Here is a 7,546-nt window from a genome sequence, read left to right on the forward strand (position 1 = left end):
GCCAAGACGGAAGCTCGCCAACGCTACCCCAATGATGTGCTCACACCTCCACCTAACGTCCAGCTGGCACCTCGGCCGGCGCGAGTGCGTCGTGTCCAGCCCGTCAAGGTTAGTAGACAAATGTATAACCAGACCGGATATTACAATGGTGTAGCTGATCAGCAGTGGTGTGCAGCCACAAGCAGAGAGCAGGCCCACGGTGTGCCATGCAGGGCAAAGGAGATCAGCGGCGGGAGACCGTCCACGGGGCAGCCGGACCAAAAAACCCCGTTTGGAGAAGACAGTAGCGGCTAATGGCGCTATTGACCCTGTTTCACAGCGGCCAATACTGGTAGATGATGAGGCCGGTACTGTCGCCGGCGCACCTCTGCAACCATCGGGAGAGAATGATCAGATGAGTGCTTTTCCTATTCAAGAGACTGACAAGCTGGAGGCTCGAGCACTCAGCCTAGCATTCAGCGAGCTAACCTTTGATGAAATGCGGCCGTTTTCTACATGCGGGGTCTTGCAGATGCACGCATGCGTACTGCAGCTAGCGGCCAGGACTTGAGCAATACAGTAGACAACCACATACTTGGCCTCCACAATCAACTGCTGCTTCAAGTAAATGAATTGCAGCTACAGCAGGAAAGCTGCCCCAATTATTAAGTTGAGGAAGGCACAGGCGGTGCTGGCACCTTTAATGGACAAACCCAACCATCAGCTAGGTCCTTTGCCGATAATTACTACCTGCAGCAGCCAGCTGGTGCTCCTGGCACCTTTGATAATGGACAAACCGAACCATCAGGTAGCTCCTTTGCCGATAGTTACTACCTGCAGCAGCCAACTTTTCATGCTGACGCAAACGACAGTGCAACTAGTTATACTACTGTAGGTGGAGACGTACCTCTACCACTTCAGCAACAGACCCAAGCTCTTACCAGTTCTTATGGACATGCGTACTCTGCGTGGCCAGCAACAATACCGGTAGATCACGGTACTGGTCAGCAGCTTGTATGGCCACCAACGGAACCTCAGATTTTGCAAGCAGGAGGCGTAGCAGCTCAGGTTGTTATGCACGAGCCCAACGTCGAATCTCACTTAATGCCGATCCGGCCGGCTGTCAGCTTGCAAGGATTGGCTGCATCGACTGCACAATTAGGGAATGCCCAGGTACTGTATTCTGTACTTGTGAGCAGCTAGCTGAGCAGTTATAATATATTAGCCGCTGATCAATATACGTACCTATCTGCAGGTCTCGGCTGGTATGATTAGTAGCGAGCTCATGAATATGCCGCATCATAACAGCTCCACTGAAGCTCCTGCAAATTATTATGAATATTGGAGCCAGCAAAAGTGCAACGATCAGCTGCCGCTTGCTGGAGCTCCCGAGAATGACGCAATGATGATGACGGAACTAGCAGAACTCCAATTAGACACCACTGATGACGCTTTGTCGCAATGGCTGCTTTCTATTTCGGATATTTAGGTGTGGACTAATTTAGGTGTCTATCTAGTAGTTGACAACCTTGTGTTTGGACGTGATTGTTGTTTGGAGTTTAGCAAATCTTGTAAATTCTCTTTGGTTGGGAATAACGATTGGACTTGCACATGCCTCATTTCTAGAGCCTCGTTTGTGCTTCATCCAGCTTATATAATGGAGAGGGTTTCTTCAAAAAGTGCCACGTGGGTGTCGTAGGTAAAACCATACCATAACGTTAATTTATTAAAAAAATGATGTGAGTAACTGTCGCGACTTTGAATCAAATTCTAGCCGAATTCTGGATAACCGATGACGTTCCGCGTCGCCCTTTGTAACAGTCAAGATAATTTGTGGATGGTTAATATGCAAAAAGAATATTGGCTTTTAGGAGTTATTTTTGTTAGGGATGGCTTGTCTCTTGATGTTTCTCCGTGACTTGGATCCTCGAATATACCTCTATCGGCCACAATAGTTTCTATTAATACATAGCTCCATCATACACTCTATTGTAGAGGTCTATGGAGTTTATTCTGTATGTTCAGACATTACTTTCACTAGTGTGGGACTAATATGATTTAGGTTGGGAGCTTGCTTCTAACTTATTCTAGCCGATATTTAGATGTGTATGTGGCCAAGTATATGTGTGTCATTTGTGCCTATTGTGTGAGATGTTGAACATAGCTCACCATGAAGATAAAAAGGTGCTCATGCAATTTCTAAAGAAGGGACAAAAAAATGAAGCAGATAGGGAAAAGATATTGTTATAACACAAGCAGATCATGTTTGATTTAAAAGGCACCATGGAATAATTCCAGGCATATAGGGGAAAAATACTCTTATAACACAAGCATATCATGTTTGATCTAAGAGGCACCATGGAATTGTCCCAACCACATAGGGAGAAGATAGTGCTATAACATTATGTTTGATCAAAGAGGAACCACTAACCATTAATGAAGTAGAATGAGTATTTGTTGCAACCATAAAGGATTATAGTAAGAAAGCCCAAATATCTTGGTGAGTAAGCCATCTCCTCACTACATGTCAAAAGTGAAATTGATTGTCCAGCTAAACTTTTTGTTTTTTGAACCTCTTTGAGTATGGTGTATTGAAGTTTATCCTTGTGTAAGACAAGGGGAAAGACAAGGGGAACTAGAACCTAAGAGTCCACCACCCAACCACCCACTATATAGCATAGCCCCTGGCCCTTTGCGCTAGTTGGACTCCCTTTCCACACTGCCTATCCCGGCCCTGCCCTTGTCTAGTCCGGCCCTGCCCTTGTCTAGTCCGGTCTTGCCGGTGTCCTGACATTACTCCCCCCTTAAGAAGAGTTTTCGTCCTCGAAAACAAGAGTGGGGAACTTCTACTTAAGAACACTAACGTTTTTCCAAGCGGCACCTTCCTTAGGTCGTTCTTTCCACTTGATTACGGCTTGTTGACGTACATGATGACGTGTACGCAACTCATGATAATCGAGAACACGTTCAGGTTCATGCGGTAAGGTAAGAGGTTCAATGAAATCAATCAAAACGTGTTGGTCAATGACATTGTCGTCCCCATGTAACCGCTTACGTAAACGGATTACATGAAACATCAGGAGAATGCGAGAATGTGCAGGTAGTAATAATTTGTAGGCACAATTACCTACTTGCTTGAGTATTTTGCAAGTCCCACTATATCGGGGAGATAATTTAGGTTTCGGCCCAATTTTCAGACTTTCTGAATGTTCTGGCACACGTAAAAATACTTTCTCCCCTTCTTCGAAGGTAACTTGCCGACGTTTCTCATCAGCGTACTTCTTATACCAATCCTGTGCTTGTCGGACATTCTGACCAGCAAGTTTAAGCATATCCATGTGGTCTTGGATAAAATCGTTAACCTGTTGGAGTTTTTCGGTTGGCAACCCCACCGTAACTAGTGACCTAGGTTGAAACCCATACATGAGCATGAAAGGACTAAAGCATGTTGTGACATGCTTAGCACTGCTGTAGGCAAACTCGAGTATAGGTAAGTATTCTTCCTAGTCTGACTGTTTTTTGCTGACGTATGCTCTTAGCATATCCTCTAGCACCTGGTTAACTCGTTCCGTCTGACCATCTGTTTCTGGATGATTAGCTGGTACTGAGATTCTGTTGTGTACCCAATCATTTAAACACCGCTCTCCAAAAGTGGCTGTTAAACTTAGGATCACGGTTATTGACAATTTTACTTGGCAAACCATACAATTTGTATAGATTGTCCACAAATAACTTGGCTAATTCTGGTGTCTTAACCGTTGATTTGGTCGGAATAAACTTACATAGTTTAGTCAACGTGTCTACGACCACCCATACCGAGTCATGACCTCGTACAGTGGTTGGTAAACCCAAAATAAAATCCATAGAGATGCTTTCCCATTTTCCATTGGGAATCTCCAAAGGATGTAAGAGTCCTCCTGCTTTCAGGGGCTCTGCTTAGTTGACTTGACATTTTTGGCAATGCAAGACATAAGCTTGAACAAAGCCATGTATACCTGGCCAGTAAAACTATCGTCGTACGAGCGCGTAAGTTTTTCTAATGCGCGGGTGTCCTGCACTTGGACTATCATGACATTCATAAATAATTTTGCGCCGAATGTCTGTGTCCGTCGATACACAAACTCTCCCCTTATGGAGTAGGTACCCATTGTCGATGGTAAAATGCTTCCATCGCTGTAGTTCATCACTTGATAAAGGAGAACTATGTGTGGAGGTTAACTGTACACTACCGTCATTGGAGTGAGAAGGATCCCTCTTTTGAACATGGCTCCACACTTTGGAATATGTTTCATCATTCTCATATTTGCCTTTGAGATAATCTAAAAATTCACTGCGAAGTTCTGTGAACAAGAGCGACTCAATCTCTGGCATTCGCCTTAGAGAGTTTTCCATGACATTGTACCGGCCTTTGCGATACCTTACCTTCGCGTCATATTCCTGAAGAATCTCGTCCCACCTGGCTTTTTGACCCTTTAAATCCATTTGTTGTGTAAATCATTTGATGCTTTCATGGTCAAACACAATCTCAAACTGAGTACCATACAGATAATGCCGCCATGTTTTTAAGGCAGACACTATTGCATAGAGTTCGCGTTCGTAAGCAGAGTAGTTTTGCTGAGGTGCATCAAGCTTCTTAGTTTCAAATGTAATCGACCGACCGCCTTGTAATAGGACTACTCCAATAGCACGGTTGCTGGCATCCGTTTCCAAAATGAATGGTTTCAAAGGATCGACAATAGCTAGTATAGGAGCCGTAGCTAAGGCATCCTTGAGTGTATCGAAACTGTGCTATTGAGCGGATCTCCACTGAAAAGCTTTACCTTTGCCTTTGAGTGGATCCGTCATGGGAACAACAGTTTGAGCATAGTTTTTAACGAACCTTCGGTAAAAACCTGCAAATCCTAAAAAACCTGTAATTCTTTCAGATTTTTAGGATAAGGCCATTTTCGGATGGTATCCACTTTGGATTGATCCATATATAGCCTGTTAGCTGAAATAACATGCCCTAAATAACGAATTTCGTCTTTTAGAAAATCACATTTAGATTCCTTCGCATATAATTTGTTTGTGCGTAACAACTCAAACACCTGCCTGAGATGTTGTAAGTGTTCTTCTTCAGAAGCACTATAGACTAAGATGTCATCGAGAAAAACAATGACAAATTTGCCCAAATATGGATTCAAGACACTATTCATAAGTATCATGAATGTTGCGGGTGCATTGGTTAACCCAAAGGGCATCACCAAGAACTCGTAGTGTCCAAACCGTGTTCGGAATGCAATTTTGGATATATCGGTAAGTCGAATACGGACTTGGTGATATCCTGACCGCAAGTCTATATTCCTAAAAATGCGAGCATGAGTGAGTTTGTCAAACAACTCATCTACTGTAGGCAATGGGTATTTGTTCTTACCAATAACCGCATTTAAGCCACGATAGTCTACGCACATGCGCATACCGCCGTCTTTTTTCTTCACTACGAGGACAGGCAAAGCCCATGGTGAAGAACTGGGTTGTATAAACCCTTTGAGAAGGTAGTCAGCAAGCTGACATTCCACCTCGGTGGCTTCTGAATAACTCATACGGTAAGGTGGTTTACTAACAAGTTTAGAGCGTGCAGCCACGTTAATGCTATGTTGTACTGATTGTGTCGGCGGTAATCCTGATGGAAAATCAATAGGAAATACATCTTGAAATTCCTTTAAAAATTTCTGTAACTGACTACCAATGTTTGCTTGTTTAGAATTAGTAATTGGTGGAAGAGAGGAGAGAGAAGCATACGGCGTTGAGGAATGTTCAACAGACTCAATGTAAGAAAGAAATGAGACAGTGAGTAACACAAGAAACCTGATCTATTTCATTATCAAAAATGAGTTGCATAAGCTCAGTGGTACAAATCAGTGGTGATGAAGGTATATCTTTTTCTCCTAACAACAAGACATGTGCGCCATGCGATTCAAACATCCAGCTGTTGTGCTCATAGCTACCCTTCAGTGATGGCCCTAGGCTATGCAACCACTCCCTACCAAGAACCTCATCAACCCTTTCCATGTTCATAACCTGAAAATCCAAACATGTGGAGTACCCTTGTACTTCCAATGGAACAACTCGCCATTGAGTATCCCAGATTTCAGTATCATGTCCATTCATCATTGCTACCTTGTAGTGGTGGGTACTCGGAGTTTGAGGCAATTTGAGTTTTTTTCCCAATCCGTAATTGATGAAATTGTGAGTAGCACCATCACTACCAAGATGCGCACCTTGTGCCCTTGCATATATCCGTGCATACGTACTAACTCATGTGGTCCAAAGGTTGATTGCTACATGAAAACTGTGAGATAGCATTCATGCACCACCTCAGTGTGTGTTACTTCCACTGTAGAGAATCGTGAGGAAGACTCCAGAGGTAGCAGTTGCACCGTGTGCACCGTGTGCACTGCTTTCTCCTTGCCCTGGGCAACAGATTTCCCATTGGGACAATCCTTTTTGCCATGACCTCTTCCTGAACATTGAAAACATAATTTTTCTTTCTTGGATTTATCAAAGTCCTAAAGAGAGAGACGATCCCTAGACCCCTTGGGTTTTTTAGATGCCTCCGAATTGGCAACTATAAATTTTCTTTTATTGTGCCCATACTAAGTGCGTGTATTACCATGTATATTAGCAGGCACGTGACTATTATGTGTTTTCTTTTCATCTGGATCATCATGAATATCTGCTTTCACTATGGCTTCCTCAAGTGTTTTAGGGTCTTGGGCCTTGACATACTTCTTAAGCTCAGGTGTCAGACCTCGTATGAACCACCGTACTTGTTGAAAGGTATCCAAGCCTTCCAACTTGAGGATAATGTCCCGATAGTGAGAGATATATTCAAGGAGTGATGGGTATTGGTGCATGGAACATGTATCCCAAGCCGCCCAATTCCGATTGGCCTCGTTTGTAGGCAAAAATTCCTTACTAAACATCGCTTCAAAAGCTGCCCAACTCTGTGGTATGATGTTCTTCTCCTTGAGAGACATCCACCATTTTTAGGCCTTGCCTTCCAGAGTCAAGCTCGTTTGTAGAGCTCTGACTGCATCCGGAGTACGCCGTAAGGCGTGAATTCCATCCCACTTGCTAAGAAAGATATTCACTGCATCCTTATTGGGGTCTCGGTCTTCTTCCTTAAAAATCGGTGGTTTGGTGTTTTTCAAGAGTTCATCCACCTCTTTTGCAGTGAGAGTATGCAACGTATCAGTATTTGGGCCTTGCCCTAGAGTAGAAGTGTCCTGCCCTTGTGTGGCAACATGCTCATGCATGTGTGTGTCAACAGGACTCTTAGATTGCTAATGCATTAATTGAATTACTAATGTGGATAGTTTAGTAACACTTTCATTTAAAGCTTTAAAATTTTCATCCATGACTATCATGCGTGTCTGAAGTGCACGAAATTCTTGAATATCGAGCAATTTGTAAGTATCTTCACCTGCCGTAGCGTCGCGGGTACTCTCCTTTAGAAGATCTGACCGCGCGAGCCATCATTGGCAGGATCAAGCATACTTTGCTCAAAATCGAATGTCATATTGAT

General features: G+C 43.6%; 1 pseudogene; it reads left to right on the forward strand.

Moving 5' to 3' along the window:
* The first annotated feature begins 394 nt into the window (after window positions 1-394).
* LOC147449585 (uncharacterized) lies at window positions 395-874 on the forward strand (annotated as a pseudogene).
* Window positions 875-7,546: the final 6,672 nt, after the last annotated feature.

This window comes from Adiantum capillus-veneris, chromosome 10 (assembly GCF_014529385.1).
Source record: "Adiantum capillus-veneris isolate H3 chromosome 10, ASM1452938v2, whole genome shotgun sequence".
Classification (NCBI taxonomy): Eukaryota; Viridiplantae; Streptophyta; class Polypodiopsida; order Polypodiales; family Pteridaceae; genus Adiantum; species Adiantum capillus-veneris.